The 19,610-nt window shown below is 51.8% G+C and overlaps 1 pseudogene; it reads right to left on the reverse strand.

Annotated features, from left to right (window-relative positions):
• The window catches only part of LOC125518163, a 41,643-nt pseudogene extending 25,953 nt beyond the window's left edge, over positions 1–15,690 (reverse strand).
• Between the last annotated feature and the right edge of the window lie 3,920 nt (positions 15,691–19,610).

Below are 19,610 nucleotides of genomic sequence, written 5' to 3' on the forward strand. Positions count from 1 at the left end.
CCTTTGTAACTGTTACCGCTGAATCGGTGAACCTGTCTCCGACACTCCTCCCAGTCGTCGTAGACTCCGGGAACCTTACCCTTGTACACGACGTACCACGGCATTGCTATGCAGTAGCCAAACGAAACGTTAGTACCAATTCACGGACAATACATAAGCAATATATAAGTATGCAACAGAACGATCGGAAGAGAAAAGCAAGACATTAATAGCATCGATTACATCTAAGTTGAACGACTCTCGAAACCAAAGAGACATACTACAAGTTCATTAAAGTTTAATTACAACACGAGCCAATCGATGTTTCAGAACTAGACACAGCATCACTGCTTTCGACTCGACTCAAGGGACCGGAGCGTCGACGAAGCCGCCGTCTATCGTGGGAGTCATGAAACAACGGGCGTTGTCAGCCTGCATTTGTAGGATTGTGTCGATGTCACTGTTGGACGGTTGATTTCTGAGGTAGAACTGCTCCGAGGTACGAAGGACATCTTGATGGATGATTTCCGCAAACTCCGACTGGATGCGAAAGAATTCTTGTCTGATGTCCGCGTCCTGGATTGCCGACACGCTCGCGGCCCAATCTTTGAGTCTACTCGGTAGCAGAAGTTGATGATGGTCCCGTACGATCGCCCGCATGTGATGGATGGCGTAGTAGGCACCCTTCTGACCGCCAGGCGGCTGCTTGACGCAGCAGAACGTCGTATTGTGGGAGAACACGTGCTTGCCGTACTTACGAATAGGCCTGGTGAAGGTGCCTCCAGATTTGACGTAGCCGGGGAGAACATCATCAAGAACCTTCTTGACATTTGTGTAGTCTGCGTTCGACTGACGGTCTGGGTCGAAATACGTGGCCATGGAATATTTGGGGCTTAGGAGGATGAGCGTGCAATGTTTGTCACTGCAGAAAACACGGAATGTTAAAAGAAAAACGATCGAAATCTAAGAATTCATATGTTACGGGGCGGTTGAGGGGAGGACTTACTCGGGAAAGTAAGGCACGAGGAAGTTATCCTTATCTTGGTTTGCCAGAATGACGCCTTCGAGGTAAGAAGTCGCGACTTGCCGGTCCCCAGCACTGCCCAAGATCTTGGCACGCATGTAGAAGGGGTCGACTATCACGATGTCCGGGGTCTTGTCGCGAATGATCCGCATCTCCATACTCAGCGAAAATAGCCGAACGAAGGTGTAGTGCAGCGGATGAAGGTTCAACATAGCGTGGATGTCATCAAACCGCATGACGATCGTACCCCCGATGGAGTTATCCACAAAGCCCTTGCCCTCTGGCACCTTGGCCGCGAAAACCGGGTATGCCACATCCTTCTCTGCGAGACGCTGCTTCTCCAAAGAAAGAACACTGTCATGCAGACTCCGCATAGCACCGGTTGCAGCATCGAGCATATTTCTCGGTAGCATCGGCCTACCCGCCACATGCACCCTCCTCGAGATATCCTCAGGTGAAGGTGGCCCGTCCTGACCATGGATCGTACTCGGTGCCGGCTGGCCCGCACCCTTCTTAGTCTTTCTTTTGCGTGCCTTCTTCTTCTCCTGTAATGGGACCGAGTTCTGCTCACAGACCGCCTTCTTGAGTGTGTTGGGGATGATCACATTTCGCACCTCGCCTATCTGAGGCTTGGTGAAGTCGGCAGTTGGAGGCGTCTCCTGAGAGCTGAACTGCAGACGACGCTTGTTGCAACTTGGCTTCTCCGCGGTACCAGCTAGATCGCGCACGTCTTTTGTTGGGTTGGGTTCTTGAGAAGGAGGCCCCATGAAGTCGCCACCGTACCCATGATCGGCAAAGTACTGATCGACGTTGCCAAATGTATCGTCGTCGTCGTCGTTCTGATCCTGTGCCATATGCATGTTTGGATCCAGTGGCATAGGGATGTCCGGCACCGTTGCGGCGGCCTTGCCATGGGGCCGACATGGCGCCGGCATGACTGGCGGTGTTGTCTTTGGGGTGGTGTCCCCCGCCCCCAAACGAATCTGGCTCTTCGGCCAAAGCAGGGGCCAGCTCAGGCAGGCGCTGAGGGTCATCACGTCATCATCGTCGGCCCTGACGGGTCGAATCGGAGGTAACAACTCGTCGCAGCCTGGCAGCACCCAAACCGATTGAACCCTAAACAAGTTGGGTGGCATCTGGGTACCGTGGAACAAGGGGTTGCCCGGTTGAACGATTTTGCCCTTGGCGACATCGACCAACTCGTTGTTCACGAAGTGCAGGAGAGTGCACGGAACATCGGCGGCGCCCTGCGAAAACATGTAGGGCGTCAGGGATGCCCAGTCAAAGGCAAGGAGATGAAGTCCTCGGCCGGGAGAGGCTTAATTAGTTACCGTGATGATGGCGTCGAGCTCGGCTAATGTCGAGGCACCGCCAACGGCGGGCGTGCAGTTGACGGAGGGGCCGCTTGCTGCAGAGGTGCCGGCCGATGTACACCCGGGTGCATTAAGCTCCCGTGCCGACGTCGGAGACACCAATGCCGCCTCCGCCGGAGACACCAATGGCCCCGCCATCACGTTCTGCGAGTTGCTGGCCGTGAAGCTAGGAATCGGGGGCGGCCCCTGTTGGCCGCCCGCAATCCACGCACTAATCCCCTGGATCAAGGTAGGCACAATGGCGGTGATCGTCGCTCCGAGTTGTTGTTGCACTTGCTCTTGGACAATCTCCGGAATCCACGCCACCTATGCCCTGAGTTCTTGAACCTCGCGCGCCTGGCTTTCCGAGCTGGTCCTTTCCTCCTTTCGCCCACCAGTGTTATAGTATGACGACCATTTTGTCGACAAGCCTTTGCCGGCCACACGGCCAGCTGACGTCGGCTTACTGAGCTTATCCTTGTTCTTCATTACATTCAACGCCCTATTTAGAGTGGTGTCCCAAGGGTTGCTCTTAGTCGACCCCGCGCTACTGCTTTCAGTCGCCTGTGGGAGGAATGTGAACCATTTAGAAATTTGGCTTCATTAATTAGAATGCAACCATATGGAGCTAACTACGCGGGGGTGTATTCCTTACCAGAACAAGCTCAAGTGCCCTGGTCTTCGGATCCGTGGTAAGCTCCTTTGTTTTCGGGTCCTTCTTGTACCGGGCCCTGACAAAGTTCCTGGTCTGCTTGTCACCGTATTTATCGAAGAGGGGCGGTAGGCCTTGCTCGGCACGGTCCGCCTCCTCCTTGTCCCATATAGGCTCCACCACTCTGTAACCGCCGGGACCGAGTGTGTGTTCCCCTAAGTTCAGCTCCCGCATTTCTTTCCCCCACTTACTTGATTCGGAGTTTGCGGTGCTCGAGCAATTGATCTTGAAGTCGTTGTAGTCATCTTCGGTGATCGAAGGATTTTTCTCCTTGATCTTCTCATAACTCTCACCTTTCTCGATCATTCTGTTCACATTGCTTTTCCAAGTAGACAGGGCCTTGCTCATCTTCGTGAGGGCAGCATTTTTCACTTTATTCCCTTTGAGGCTTGTGTTTTCAAATTCAGCGGGGAACTTGTATCGTTCGTGCAGCTTCATGAAGAGGAGGTTGCGCAAATTCCCTCGGTCAGGATGCCTCAGGTTCTCGGTGTTGATCGAGACGGTGCTCCGGAGAATGCACCCGAGATGAAGCGAGTACCCCTTGACTATTCGTTCGGGCGCCGTTGGATACTCATCGGAGTCCACTTCAGTAACTTCCTCCTTGAGGGTGCGGAGCACGGTCGGGCGCCGGTCCTTCCGTTGCCTCTTCGGTTGGCTGCCATCTGTGCGTGCGCCGCCATCATCAGTGGTGGCATCCTCGGCGGCACCATCAGTGGTGGCATCAGTGGGGTCATCCTCGGCGGTACCATCAGTGGTCTCAGGATCGGTGGGGAAGGCGGCGTCCTCATACAAGTGAGGTTGTTCCTCCATCTCCTGGGACAGCTCCCAGAATTTCTTGCCGCCCGAACCCCTGGCCTCATCGTTGTTGGCCATGTTTCTCTATAAATAGGAACAAACTTTGGTCAAAAATTTGGTTATTGTCAAGGAACAAGATCATGGTCTCATCATTTAGGGTTTGTCGACACCGAGGCATCCTAAAAGCTAAGCTTTTATCATTGAGGGTTTTTCGACGCCGAGGCACCCTAAAAGCCTAAGCTTTCATCATTTCGGTTTTTATCGACACCGAGGCACCCTAAAACCCATGCATTAGTCACAAGTACGCCGGGGCACTTCATCCTACTTAATTAACTACTAAGATACCCCGGCCCATGCATTAGTCACAAGTACCCCATATGTCCTATTTTTAGCAAAGTCATGCTAAAATTCACGGAAAATTTCAGCATGACCTTTGCTGAAAATAGGACATATGGAGTACCCGGATTTGCCGGAACGGAAGTTAATCGACATTCCAGCAAACTCAAGGGCCTCTCGGGTGGACAAGGCAAAAAAGGCCTCCATCACAACATGGAAAATACATTGGCAAGTGAAAAAAGGCCTCCATTGCTTAGGATGCACTGCCACTGAAGCATTGGGTACAAGACTGTTACATGAAAGTAAATGCAGCAGTTGGAGCAGAGATTGGTATACAAGCAAGAACAGAGCAAGTTCTTCTTATCCTCTGCAATTATAATAGGAGCAAGAACAGAGAAAGATCATCACGACACGATGGTCGGAGACATGACCTTTGCCTAACAGTTCTGAACTCCTGCCAAAACTGAACACAACACTGCATAACAATTCCGAACTTCTGCCAAAGCATCTTGCTAGCTAGTAGACCAGCTAGTATACAATCATTTGTCAGGACAAATTGAGGCCAAACAGAAAACCAATGTGGCCATGGCACAAAGTCCATGACCCAGAACAGGAGACATCTGAAACTATACAACTATACAAGCCTACACTAGTATTACCACAGTATATATATATTGCTGTGAACAATCAGGCCAAAGCACATCCAAAGCACAATATGCAGGACAGATAGGCCATCAATATTTCCTCTATGCAAATACAATGGTAGCATCCAGAGGGCAACAACCTTGTACTACTACTTGACACAATCAGCACATCCATATCAAAATTAGTTCTAGCATATATAAGCAGTAGGGCTACATTTGGTCGGCGTAGAGGCTCATGGAGTAAGATAGCATAGATGTCTGGGTTCTAGCTCATCGCATTCTTTTTAGAAATGAATGAGCTAGCTAGTCACTAACAAATCGAATTTCATCAACTTGCAATACATGGCTCAAGCAATGGGTCAGGCGTCTTCTAACTATACCAGAAACTTGTTTTGGTCCAAAATGTCTTTTATACTACTCTAAGTAACAAGCAAAACTTTCACCACTATTTTAATGGTAACATGCTAGTAAAAATAAAAAATGGCATTATTCAGGAAAGGTAGTTTTTATAGTAAATCGAGTCATTTTTTTAATGTTTTGTATGAAGTATTAAACATCAATAGTGGCCAAAACTGAAGAAAAAACTCCACACAAAGCATACTACGTATAGTTTTGAAGCTGCCAAATTATAATAGTGGAGCAGCAAGTGAATCCCTCACATTAATCAACATCCTGATTCACTCACAGTTGACTGATCAACAAATTGGCTTTACTTGTATTGGGCAGTCCTTGAAACATAGAAAAAGAGATCACACAATTGATTTAACACTGAAAATTGTATGTCTCTATTCAACATAGGAGACTAGAAAGATGGAACACTGAAAACTGTTAAAGCTACAATATAGGAAAAAATTAATCTTCTCAAGGCTCACAACTGAAAAATAATTAATAGCTTGCAATAACACATCTTAGTGGAACCAGGCAAGAGAAATAAAAGTTGGCTTGCATTGTGGCTTTTGATGGATGTACGGTCTGCATCAGAAACTACACAGAGACCATCGAAACATGGAACTACATCCGAGGACATGGAAAAAACCTTTCTTTTTCTGCTTCCCCTTCTCACTCCACCTCAAGCCTACTTCTTCCGGTCTGGCTTCACCCGCTCCGCCTGCTTGTCCCCCTTCCAAGTTCCAAGTACCAACAAGATGGAAACGAGGCCGCGATCAGTGCTCTGCAATTATAGAAACTATCAGGGATCGCATGCCGAGCAGAGAGCCAAGAACCAGAGCAAAATAAATTCCAAGAAAGAAACAAAGGGTTCCTAATCCACACCCGCGGGACAGATCGACCGAAGGCCTAATGGATCTAAAAGAAGAAGAAGGAGGAGAACTTACTTGGGCTGATGTAGCGGCCGTTGTGGAGGAGAGGCGGTGTCGAGGTGCCGGTTGCTCACCTGCGCTTGGCGGCGGGAGGGGAGCGGCGATGAGGAGGACGACGAGAGGGAGCGGGAGCGCGAGCGCGAGCGGGAGGAGCCCGAGGACGCGGAGCGGGAGGAGGAGCCCGACGAGGTGGACGGGGCGGCGTCCGGGCCGCCGGCGACGAGGGGGAGGAAGGGGAGAGGGAGGCGGCGGGGGCGCGTGGGCGGCTGCGGCGCAGTGGGTCGGGGCAGCGGCGGCGGCGCGGTGGAGGGAGGGAGAGGGAACTGGCGAGGGGGAGGGAAGGGGGGATCGGGCGAAGGGGGAGAGGAAGGGGGGATCGGGCACAATACTAATGGCGCACCACCCCTCGCGCGCCATAAGTACATCCATACTAATGGCGCACCTCACCGTGGTGCGCCATTAGTAGTTTTTTTTTCTTATAGCAATGGCACAATACTAATGGCGCACCACCCCTCGGTGCGCCATAAGTACATCCATACTAATGGCGCACCTCACCGTGGTGCGCCATTAGTATTTTTTATAAGACAGTAATAATTTTTTAAACTTGTTTAAATCATAACAGTAATATTTTTTTATAAGACAGTAACAGTAATATTTTTTTATAAGACAGTATTATAAGACAGTAATAATTTTTTTAAAAATATCATCAAACAGTAATGCCGGTGGAGCGGGGGAGGGTGCGTGGGGTGCGGGGGGTCGGCGGCGGCGGTTGAGTAGGGGAGGGGTGCGGGGGGTCGGCGGCGGCGGTTGAGTAGGGGAATCGAGGGTGCGGGGGGTCGGCGGCGGCGGTTGAGTAGGGGAATCGAGGGTGCGGGGGGTCGGCGGCGGCGCCCGGTGGACCGGGGGGTGCTCGGCGGCGAGGGGGACCGGATCTGGCGAGGTGGGATAGCTATCGAGATGGAGGGGGATCGAGATCGAGTGTCCATGAAATTTAAAAATATTCATGATAGTTCAAAAAGTGCCCATGAAATACAATCGAGAAATGAAGGCTACGATTTAAATACAATCGATCTTAGCTAGCTATCTGTTCACAATCTTCTTGCCCTTCTTTTTCGCAAATGGAGTTCTTCTGTGGAACGGACGTCCTTTAGGTAGGGTGGTCCTGCTTCTTCTTGTGGTGTATGCTGCTACTTCATCATCGTTGTCATGTTCGATCCTCGGGTCGCCATACTTGTCGAAGTCTTGCTCATTGGCTACTCCATCCATTCCGATGATCTTCCTTTTGCCTCTCCTCACGACAACACGACTGGGCTTTGACGGGTCGGTAATGAAGAAGCATTGGTCCACTTGGGAAGCCAGTACCCATGGCTCATTTTTCGCGGTGACGTTTGCGCCCGCGGTCTTGGATTTGGCTTCAGGTATAACCATGGTGGTGAAATACCGGTCTTCTTTTAGGACGCTCTTCGCCCATCTGACACGGAACATCGGGACCTTCTCTCCAGCGTAGCTCAGCTCCCAGATCTCCTCGATCCTTCCGTAGTATCTGTCCTTGTCGTTACCGGTGTAGGATTCCATCGTTACCCCGGAGTTCTGATAACCATCGCTCTTCATGTCCTTGGCCTCGGTGTAGAATGTGTAGCCGTTGATATCGTACGCCTCATAGGTCATCAGTTTGTGCTCGGCGCCCTGTGACAAGGCGAATATGAGTTGTTCTTCCACGGAAGAATCCTCATGTAAAGGGTACGACAGAAGCTTCTGCTTGAACCAACGCGTGAAACATGAGTTGTGCTCTTTGAGTATATCTCCGTCCGTCCTCTGTTGGCCTCGGTCATTGTACGTCTTCTTAATAAAGGTTTTGTGCTCTACCACCCAAGGATCGACCACGTCTATGTGTTGTAGCGCGACTAGGTTTGCTCTTTCAAAGTCGGCGAGTCGACCCTCGAAGTCGACATGCATTTCGCGGCGACCCTCACGGTGACCCCATCCAGTGAGCCTGCCGAGGTGCCTGTTGACGGGCAGACCAATGGGGTTCTCAATGCCTAGATAATTCGTGCAGTAGGAGATGCACTCTTCGGTCAGAAAGCCCCTGGCTATGCTTCCCTCTGGACGTGACATGTTGCGAACGTATCCTTTGATGACACACCATTCATCCTTTCGAACGGCATCATGCTGTGCAGGAACGTCGGCCCGAGTTGGATGATATCGTCCACGATATGGACCAGCAGATGCACCATAACGTCGAAGAATGCGGGCGGGAAGTACATCTCAAGCTCGCATAGTATCACCACGATCTCTTCCTGTAGCCTTCTGAGTTGCCTCACGCCAACAGACTTCCGAGAGATGACGTCGAAAAAGTTGCATAGGCCAAATAGGGTTTCACGGACGTGCGCGTCCATCATCCCACGGATTGCAACTGGAAGTATCCGCGTCATCAGCACGTGACAGTCGTGAGACTTCATCCCGCTGAACTTCTGCTTCGCTGGGTCTAGGTATCTGCTTATCTTCCCCGCGTAACCGTAAGGAAGTTTTACTCCTACGAGGCAGGTGAAAAACTGCTCGATCTCCTCCTGACTTAGAGTGAAGCATGCGGGAGGGTAGTCATTTCCGGTCTTCTTGGCCTTTTTGCCTTTGCGACGACTTTCCGTGTCCTGCTTCGCCTCATCATCATCATCATCATCATATATAGCGTGAAGCTCCTGCCTGATGCCCATTGATTTCAAGTCTGCCCTTGCTTTCGGCCCATCTTTGGTCCTCTCTGGCATGTTGAGCAGGGTTCCAAGCAGACTCTCGCACACGTTCTTCGTGATATGCATGACATCAAGGCTGTGAGGCACATGGTGGATCTTCCAGTACTGCAAGTCCCAGAAAACAGACCTCGTTTTCCATACCTTCAGCAGCGGCTCTGGCGCCTTTCGCTTCTTTCCCGGCTCTGGCGCCTTTTGCTTCTTTCCCGGCAGTGGGCAGTCTTTCCAATTTTTCAACAGCTCGTCTATTTCCTCGCCGCTCCTCGTACGCGGGCGTCCTCGGGGTTCGGTTTCACCATCGAATAGATCCTTGCGTTTTCTCCATGGGTCATCGTCGCGAAGCCACCTTCGATGTCCCATGAACACGGTTTTCGAAGACCCGGGATCTCTATCTAGCTGGCGATACGTTGTGTCATCCATGCACCCTACGCATCCAGAAAATCCATGGACCACCTGCCCCGCGACATATCCGTAACCGAGATAGTCGTGCACCGTCGTGAGCAGCGCCGCTCTCATAGGGAAATATTCTTTCTCTGTGGCATCCCACGTATTGGCTGGCGTTTTCCACAGCGTGTCAAGCTCCTCTTTCAGCAGCCCCAGATACAGATTGATGTCGTTCCCTGGTTGTTTCGGTCCTTCAATTAGCATACTCATGTGAATGTACTTCCTCTTCATGCACAACCAGGGGGGAAGGTTGTACATCCACACAAACACAGGCCAAGTGCTATGTGTGCTTCTCTGGCTGCCAAACGGATTGACTCCATCGGTGCTCGCGCCCAGCACGATGTTCCTTGGATCGTTCCCAAATTCTAGGTCTTCGAAGTTCAACGCTTGCCACTGGCTCGCATCCTTAGGGTGACTCAGCATCTTGTCTTTTTTATCTATCTCCGGATCATTTGCGTCATCTTCTCGCTTCTTCTCCTCCCTATCCGCGTGCCAACGCAGGAGCTTTGCTACATTAGGGTCCGCGAAATACCGCTGCAGACGAGGAGTGATCGGAAAGTACCACACCACTTTTCGAGGAGCTTTCTTCCTCTTCTTGTATCGAGTGACGCCGCACACCGGACATATGGTAGACTCCACGTGCTCGTCCCGATAAATGATGCAATTGTTCATGCACATGGTATTTCACGTGCGGTAAATCCAGAGGACACACGATTTTCTTCGCCTCCTCCAAACTGGTCGGGCACTTGTTCCCTTGGGAAGACGTTCGTGCCAGAATGACATGTTCTCGTCGAAGCATGCGTCGGTCATTTTGTGTTTTACCTTCATCTCCAGAGCCATGAGCGTTACTTTCAGGCGGGTATCCTCGGGCCTGCATCCTTCATACAATGGAGTAACCGCGTCTAACTCAAGTTGATCCATCTTGGCTTTCTCTCGGGCGGCAGCTCTTGCGTTATCCGTCTGCTTGAGAAGCAGCTCTTGAATATGAGGGTCCTGCACCCAGCCCATCGATGGTCCAGCATCGTCTGCTCCGCAGGCATCATCATCTTCATGATCATGCCCGTCGTCTGCTCCGGCATCTTCCTCATCATCATGTCCTGCATCTTCTACATGATGACTGTGTACAGCATCACCGTCGTGATCATCTCCTGGGGATTCTTCGTCTTCTCGCCCGCCCGAGCCGCGGTGCTTGTCTTGCTGCCCTTCCTCATTTCTTGCCCGACCCCCATGGACGAATTCGTAGTCATCTTCATCACCTTGCCACCGATAGCCATCCATGAAACCACGCAAGAGCAGGTGGTCCTGCACCTGCCCGGATTCCGGGTCCGCAATAAGGCTCTTCAGCTTGCATCTTCGACACGGACATCTTATCTCCATCTCGTTCTTTTGAAGCATCTCGGCCTTCGCGGACCTCAAAAACCTATTCACGATGCCTTCGGTCATCATGCGGACCATGGTCGCCTGCGGGGTAGAGCAAAACAATATTTTAGAACCAAGAAAAACTTTGGCATGACTTTCCCTAAAAATAGGACCAAAAAGAATGCTTAATGCCAAAATTCTCGCCGAAACGGAAATGAATCAACATTCGACAAAATATTGGCAACTATCGCATTTCAAATACCGGTACACCTCCAAACACAAACACATATGCAACACCACAAACATATGCAACACCACGAACATACATAGATCTAGCTAGGCCATAAAAAGTGCATGTGCACATTGTTGTAGGGAGAACAACATAAATATAGCTTCCCCCTTACTTACCTATCAAAACAAGGTAATTTAACCACTTAAATTGAATGAATCTATGGTGGAAATGAGGTGAAAAAGAGGAGGCACCCGAGACAAGGAGGAGGTGGAGAGAATGAAGTGGGGAGAAAGTGAGTGTGGGTAGGAGAGGCTGTCCAAAATATCTTGTTGCTGCCCACATACTAATGGCGCACCAACTCTAAATGCGCCATTAGTAATCCAGGTTACTAATGGCGCACCTTCTGGTGGTGCGCCATTAGTAGTTTTGCAAAAAAAAACATACTAATGGCGCACTGTCCCACAGTGCGCCATTAGTAGTTTTGCAAAAAAGGGAATAAAAAATATAATAAAAAAACAACATTAGTGGCGCACTTTCCGGCAGGTGCGCCATTACTAGTTACAACTAGTAATGGCGCACTGTGTCTGGATGCGCCATTAGTATGTTTGGACAGGCGCACTAGTTAAAAAAAAATTTGATACTAATGGCGCACCCTGGGCCAGGTGCGCCATTAGTAGTTTCAACTCTAATGGCGTATCAGAAGGTGGTGCGCCATTAGTATATACTAATGGCGCACCGCTTGTCTGGTGCGCCATTAGTGTCAATCCCATCTATAGCCCTTTTTCTAGTAGTGAGTGTATCTAAAGGGTTGGGAAGTTGTGTTCAAGGTGTCGCCACATGGTAAGCTACCAGACCCGAATGAAGACGATTACTACAACATTAACCCCATGACATACGAGGGAGTCTTCTATCAAGAGCAACCTGATGATGATGATGATGATGTGGTTACAAACGATGACGCTAGACCATTGGGTGATGATGATGTGGACCCAAACGTCGACGATGCACGGAATGATGGTGAGACCATTGTCAATGAAAATGACATACTTATGCTAGAAAAGTTAAGCGAAGACGCTGACGACGAGGAAGAGCCTCCACCTCCGTCGGACAACGAAGATGATATGATTGATAGTGATGATGAGACGGACCGAGAAAGAGGTTACAACAATGATGATTCATATGGGTTCTAGCAGATGTATGTTCCAAGTATCTTTTTCTATAGTTTAGGAACATGCCTTTTTATGCATTTTTATTAATGTGTTTATTATCATGCCTTTTCCTTCATTTCATTAATTTACTAATTGCTTTTTCTCTTTTCAATGCAGGTTCGTGGAACATGGGCAAGGGGAAGGCCGACGGCGTGGGTTTCCTACGCAAGGTCGTCGGCCTGCCTAGTCGGAGTGGTCGAGCACGTAATCCTCCCCCTCGGCTACTTGGCGATGACTCCTCACAGGGAGGTCGATGGAGAGGTGCCCCTAGAGGAGGAGGGGGCGGGGGGAGAGCCTCTAGAGGACGAGGTGCTGGGGGGAGAGCCACTACAGGGGGTCGCGGCCAGAAAGAGCGCACCCTCACCGACTTAGGGGTGTTGTCTTCGAGGCCCTCCTCTAGTGAGGTACCCTCCTCTAGTGAGGTACACTCTAGGGAGGAGGAGGAGGAGGAGGAGGAGGAGGAGGTGGTGGTGGTGGAGGAGGAGGAGGAGGGAGGTGGGAGGAGGTTGGGGAGGGGGAGGCAGGCGAGGAGGAGGGTGGTGGCGGGGATGATGGTGGTGACGGGAAGGGGGTTGACAAAAGGGGTGGCTGCGTGGCAACGCAAAGCTACCAAAGCAGGTTCCTGCTACTGAGGAGCAGAAGTGGCTCATTGAGCCCACGGAAAAGAGTAAGTGGTTCATTATTTTGCTTGTCACATGCTTATTCCGGTTGTTATTTATTTTGTTTGTCACATGCTAATAGTTCATTCTTTTGCAGCAACTGGATATATTCTAAAGGGGTCCGTATTCCCAACGGCCTCATCACCGTCTTGCTGAAGTTATATTGGCCGGGGTTGTACTGTCCTGATCCAGTCAGGCAGCCAGACCGTCGGGTTTTGGCCACGAGCTGGGACCACTGGGAAGCGGCCCACCACGCGGACCATGAGACCCATGCCAAGGCCGTGATCACTACTTTCTGGGTGAGTTCTCTTCAGAAGCACAAGTCCATTCTAGTTTCATGAATGATTTAACTCATGGCTTCTTCCATTCTTGTTTCATGCATGATTGTAGACATTCTATCGAGTTCTTCCGGAGCACAGGGCTAGAGCGGACCAGATCGTGCTGCGCCAATGCTAGAAGAAGGCCCGCCAGATGCAGTACGAGGTGCGCTATGTGGCCATCTCCACATACTACCACGACTATCTTGGTGTGAAGATGACCAAGGAAGAAGCGCGGAGGATGGGCATTACCTTGGAGAGGCCCGAGTTCTTGGCGGTAAGTATAATTTTTTTTCATTATGCTTTCATATATTATGCTTTCATTACCTTGTGGTACATTATGCTTTATGCTTTATGCTTCCATAACACCAATTTGGACACACCTACATGCCATTATGCTTTTATTATGTAGGTGTGTCCAAATTGGTGTTATGGAAAAGACGAGTCCTGGGCGGCATTGGTGGATCTTTGGTGTGATGAGGCTGGAGCCTGGGCGGCTATGAGAACCAAAAATAAGGCTAACCGAGGGACGGAGGGAGTACATGCTCAGGGAAACCGAAACCACTATCTCCACAAGGCAGTTAATGTATGACTAACCCCATTAAACATTCTTCTTCTTCTATTTACCATCACTTTCTTATGTATGACTAACCTCTGTTTGGTGGTGTAGGAGGAGAAACTGAAGCGGCCGCTCTCAGACATGCATGCGTGGGAGATCGCCCATACGCGGAAGGACTCCAAGCCTGGCGAGCCCCAGTACTACGGCAAGAAGACCGCGGGGAGGAAGCAGGCCTACTCCGAAGCGTATCTGAAGTTGCATCCTGACACACCTGACCCCATTGCGGCGCCTCTGTACGACAGGGCGGTGGTGAGCATGGGGCCCAAGGAGCACGGTCGGGAGGCGGTTCTCGATGCCGTGATCACTCCTAGTATCTCCTACACACAGCTTCGTCGGATCGACCCGAGCCTGAGCCAGCGCACGAGCCAGCCAGTGACCAGTACACAGTCCCTCTTTCAGGAGCAACAATCTGTAAGTATTTTCCCTCTTATCTTCATTGCTCACTTCATTTTCCGCATTTAGTAGTTTTATGAGTTCCATCATGTCATACCGTAGGCCTACATGGAGTACACACGCCAGGAGACCATGGCGTGGCATCAGAGGCTTTATGAACACCAAGTGCAGAGGGATAGCCAGATGCAGCAGGCTTTTCAGGATATGGCGGCCGGCAGGTGTCCTCAGTTCCCTCCAGGACAATGCCCTCTAGCACAACCAGTGCTGATGAGAGTTTGTGGCACAGAACGCTGGCCCCTCGCCGGTTAGTTCATCCCCAATCTATTCACCCAAAGCATGTCATGCCTTTCAACACAGTCATATATCCCGTGCATATGTCTTTTCAACATCCAGGGAACATGTGGATCTACGTTGGCGGTGGTCTTCGCAGCACTCCAAAGACACGGAGCCCGACCACTCCGATCCACGGAGGCGGAGGCGGAGGCGGTCTTGGCGGTAGCGCTGCCGCTAGCAGTGACGACCTGGGCTTTGGCTGTCTTGGCGGTGACGACCTCCGCGGTTCTCGATGATCCTAGTGTGGTGATGATGCTTGAGATGACTTGTGTGTGGTGATGATCATTTAGATGACTTGTGTGCTTCTCTATATGCTTATGTTGGTTGTGATGATGTTCATTTAGAGACTTGTGTGTGATGATGCTTATGCATATATTGTTGTGATGGTGCCGGATGATATCCCGTTGTGTTTTATATGTCTATCTCATCATATATATCTGCTGATATGTGCTGCTGTTTGAATTGAATTGATCTGAAAACAAACAGAAAAAAAAAACAAAAGCAAACTATGCCGACGGCTAGGCCATCGGCATAGGGCTAGCGTGAGCTCCCAGTAGCTGACACGTGGGCGCCTATGCCGACGGCCTAGCCGTCGGCTTAGTTCAAAAACTATGCCGACGGCTAGGCCGTCGGCATAGGCGCCCACGTGTCAGCTACTGGGAGCTCTGTATGAAGGACTATGCCGACGGCTTGGCCGTCGGTTAGTTCCAAATTATGCCGACGGCCAGGCCGTCGGCATAGCCCTGGTCCTAGAGCAGCGGCTGGTCGCCACGTGGCACACCTATGCCGACGGTAAGCCGACGGCTAGGCCGTCGGCATAGTGGTGCCACGTGGCGACCGTTCGTTGGGCAGACTTGACGGCGGCCGTCGTTAGGCGTGATAGTTGCCGACGGCCAGGGCCGTCGGCATAGATGTACGGCCCCCGTCGGTGTATCATATATGCCGACGGCTTTTCTATGCCGACAGACTCCCTGGCTGTGCCGACGCATATGTTGCCAACGGTCCTATGCCGACGGGGGCCGTCGGCATAGGTCTATCCCGACGGGACTCAGGCCTATGCTGACGGCCCTGGCCGTCGGCGTAGGGGGCGATTCCGGTAGTGTACCAGATATCCTTGCGCACACCCATGAGGAGGCTCATCTCATCGGCAGCAGCAGAGGCGGCCTTGCTTATGGCGCCCCCCAGCATGGACCTCGCCATGCTCAGAACCGTCTCCGCCATTCTCCCCGTCCGGACGAATGTGATCAACTCACAACAGTTGATTGAGCTCACAACTCACGGTCGCTAGCTCTGTGTGTGTAGTGGACAGAGACAAGGTGCACTCAGAAAAGAGAAGGTTGCAGTCTGCTCTTTGTCCTGCCACAAACATGGCCAGTTTGCAGTGCTCTTATACCGAAACCTAGAGATGTTTCCTTTCTAATGATAACTGAAAGAAGAAATGTATACGAGTACCACAGCGATAACTGTAATAGTTTTGATCAACGGTAACACACATAGCTTAGGAAGCTTCCTTCTGTAAAAAGGCCACTCAATTAGGCGGTCAAAGCGGATCTAACCACGTGCTTACACAAATCGAGATGATTAATATCATGCAGTCCACCGTAACCACGACGATCGATGCCCGAAATGGCAGGCTTCATTAATTCAACGATGGTCGGTGAGCTCAACTAGCTAAGTAAGCATCCTGTTTAACAAATACTAATACTCATCTTGCTCAAGTGGCTTGCTGCTACACATAAACTTTGTCATTTGGTAGCTCCTTTTTGGATCAGCATCTTGATTATTACTCCAGCAGTACGATCGACTTGGATTACGGAGACGAGACGATGCAACTAGCTAGCAGCTGCCGGTAGTGTACGTACTTGCTTATTTAATCTTCCACATCGTATACAGCAGAGATAGAGATCGCGTCAAATTGGTCTAGGCCTCGAAAACGACGGCATGTCAACGAAAGCACATGCATGGCAGAACGTGAAGTCGGATCACATCCCAACTAATACGTGCTAGTACTACATATGATCTTTTAGTTTGCAACGAACTAGTGAGCTGACTTGGCGGCAAGAGGGGATCACCGACGAGAATTAAACCAGGTGACCAGGTACGAGAGGAGTGCTAATCGCTAAGAGATCCAGCTTTGTGTGTGCGACCAAACTGGAACTGCAAAGTCTGTTCGAAACAGAGCTCGACCCTGGTATTGCATCTACGTATATGAAAAATCAAACTAATTCAGTTTGAAAGAATTGCACTGCAAATTTAGCACAAGTGTCCCGAGACCAGTTGGTGCTCGGTCGTCAGGTAGCGGCGCGGGCTGCGACAGGTTCACCAACCAAACAATCCTCAGCAATTTGTGCTGTTTGTTATCGATTAGGATGCGCAGGTTTCAGTCCAATATGACACGGAGTGTGAGGGCCTGCATAAAGGTCTCCGCTGATGTAGCTCCTTGCTCATGTCGCTCCAGACCCCCGTGATGCTTCCCCAGCTCTTTCCTTAAGCACAAGTTATTACGAAATTAACATGAGGTCCACATAGCAGCAGATCCAAAGACACTCTTCATAATCCACCAGCAGCTAGATCACGCCATCGCACACGGTTTGCACGGTTTGGTTTTTTTTTTTTGAAATTTTCAAACGCGGGGGGGGGGGGGGGGGGGGGGAGGAACTCCCACCTTAATGTTTCATTTTGCCTATAAAAGGCTCCCAGCCTTTTGCAGGGATGGGTTAAGGTGAACAGATTAGGGGGGGGGGGGGGGGGGGGGGGGGGGGGGGGGGGGGGGGGCAAAGGAGAAGAAGAGATAAAGCAAAACAACACACACCACAACATATAAACAGGGGAGAACAAAGAGGGAAGACACGCCCCGACACAACACGAAGCTCCACCAGTGAGATCGAACGGCATTGGCCAGCCGAGACAAAACCACGGTACTGCACCATCGGCGCAATCGGAGGCCTAACACAACCGAGACTGCACAACGCCACGACACCATCTGCGTCGGGGGTGCCTTTGAAAGGTCACGCGAGGCCGAGACAGCGTCACGGCGCCTGTGTACCGCAGGCAAAGTCGGCATCGCCAAGCAGACAAGCCGATGACACTGTACCATCGACGCAATCGAAAGGCTCCGCGAAACCGAGACTGCACAACGCCGCAACACCACCTGCGCTGCGGGGCACATTCGAAAGGTTGCGCGAGGCCGAGACGACGCCACGACACCTGTGTGCACACCGACGAAGTCGCTTGACATCGCCAAGCAGAGACACACTGAAGAGCGCTGGAGCATGAACACAAGAAGAACACCGCCAAAGAAGGGCTCCAACCACCATCGACCCCAAACCGGCCGCACCACCACCACCTCAACCTCATCAGCATAGCCAGCCTGAAGGAGGATACCAACTTTCATCTTCATCTGACCAAACAAGGCGAAGTGCCTTGAACTTTGGCCGTCTGGTCGCCACCCAACAAACCCCCCAAAGGGGAAGAGATGGGAACGAGGAGATCCAATACAGGACCACACCTCGCTAACCCCGGCTTCCGATGAAAGAACCAGCCCCACTTCAGGGCATGGCCGAGTCAAGATCACGAAGACAGAGCACCACTTCTCCGCCACCATCGCCCCCACGAGCCACCAACGGAACCACCTCGAGCCACCAGTCACCCTAGGCAAGGCAAGCTCAAAGACGAAGCCCACGCAGGGAATGTGACGTTGAGCGCCACCATCGCCTGATCCGGGAGACCGGGATCCAAAGTTTCCTCCAGAGCAGACAGGAGGGAAGACGAACACTGCACCACGATGCCTTCAACAAGGAGACGGCGCCCACAGGCACTGCCGTCGTTGGCTACGACCGAAATCGGAGCCCGGCCTTACGCCGGCAGTGTGCGCGCCCCAAAAACCTGTAGCCTGCTAGTCCTCCTAGAGCCAAATCCACAGAGCAGAGGAAGTACTCGCTGCCAGCCCATGAACAAAGACCGCCGCGCCATGCGAAGCCTCCAGATCGGGGGAGAAGCGGGGACGAGCGAGAACCGCACCTGCTTTCACGCCAAGCCGACCGCACACCTCGTGCGTGGAACCCCGGCGCGCTCACCCACACCCCATTCCGAGTTCTAGCTCGCGGGAGAGCAAAGACCGTCAGATCCGCCGCCGGTGGCAGCGCACACCCAGGCCCGCGCGCGGCAGTCCACAGCCGAGGCAGATGACTCTGCCGCAGAAAGACGCCGTCCCCACAACCGAGGGACCCCCCGCTCGCCACACGCGCCGATGGAGGGACGGCAGGCAGGGCCACCGCGCCGGATCTGGGAGGCGACGCGCCAGCACGCGCCCCACAGACGCGGAGCAGGGGGCGCAGCACCAGCCCGCCGCGAGCACCGCCGCCCTTCCCACCGCGCACGGAGCACGAACGGCACGCGCGGAGGAGCGACGCACCACCGCCGCCACACGAGCCCCCTGCTCGAAGACGAGCAGCTACGGCGCGCCAGAGCCCCGCCGCGGCCGGATCCGCGCGGGCTTCGCCCGACGGAGGCTGTTGGGCGGCGGCGGGGGAGAGGGAAGCCGGGGGAAGGCCGCTGCGCTTCGCGAGATGCGCCGCCGCCCGAGTCGCCCTGTGGAGGACGACGCGGGGGCCTTCTCGCCCGCCGGTCGGCTGTGGCTCACTTGAAAATAGCCGTTGCCCACACGGTTTGTCATTAGCGTGTCGGTTTGTGAACGGGGTGGGGGCTTGGTCCGTTGCTTCTGGAAAATTATTAGCCGTTGCCCTTTGACAAATGTAATCCACAGCTCCCAATGAGCGAATTTCTTAATTAACTAATTCCTGCCATTCAGGCTTCACATAAGTAAATTTAAACGCCTAAAAAAAATATGCATCATTGATAGAGCAAATTAACAGTCGTTCGGTTCGATTAACAGCCACTCGCTAAAACTCACTGTTTGCCGTCCAATGTTAACAGCGCAAAATGGTATGATGAGATGCCCAAATGGTCTAGATATTCAGTTTGCGGGATTTGCAGTACACTAGCGGCCGTGCATCAACACATCTTCAGCCACAAATAGCCAAGAAGAGAGACATGCCGCTGGCAGCAAACAAACAGAGACTACAACATGTAAACAAAGCCTCTACTGAAAATTGCTAAAGCTAAAGCTAGAACATCATGAT

The sequence above is a fragment of the Triticum urartu genome, chromosome 7 (assembly GCF_003073215.2).
Source record: "Triticum urartu cultivar G1812 chromosome 7, Tu2.1, whole genome shotgun sequence".
NCBI lineage: Eukaryota > Viridiplantae > Streptophyta > Magnoliopsida > Poales > Poaceae > Triticum > Triticum urartu.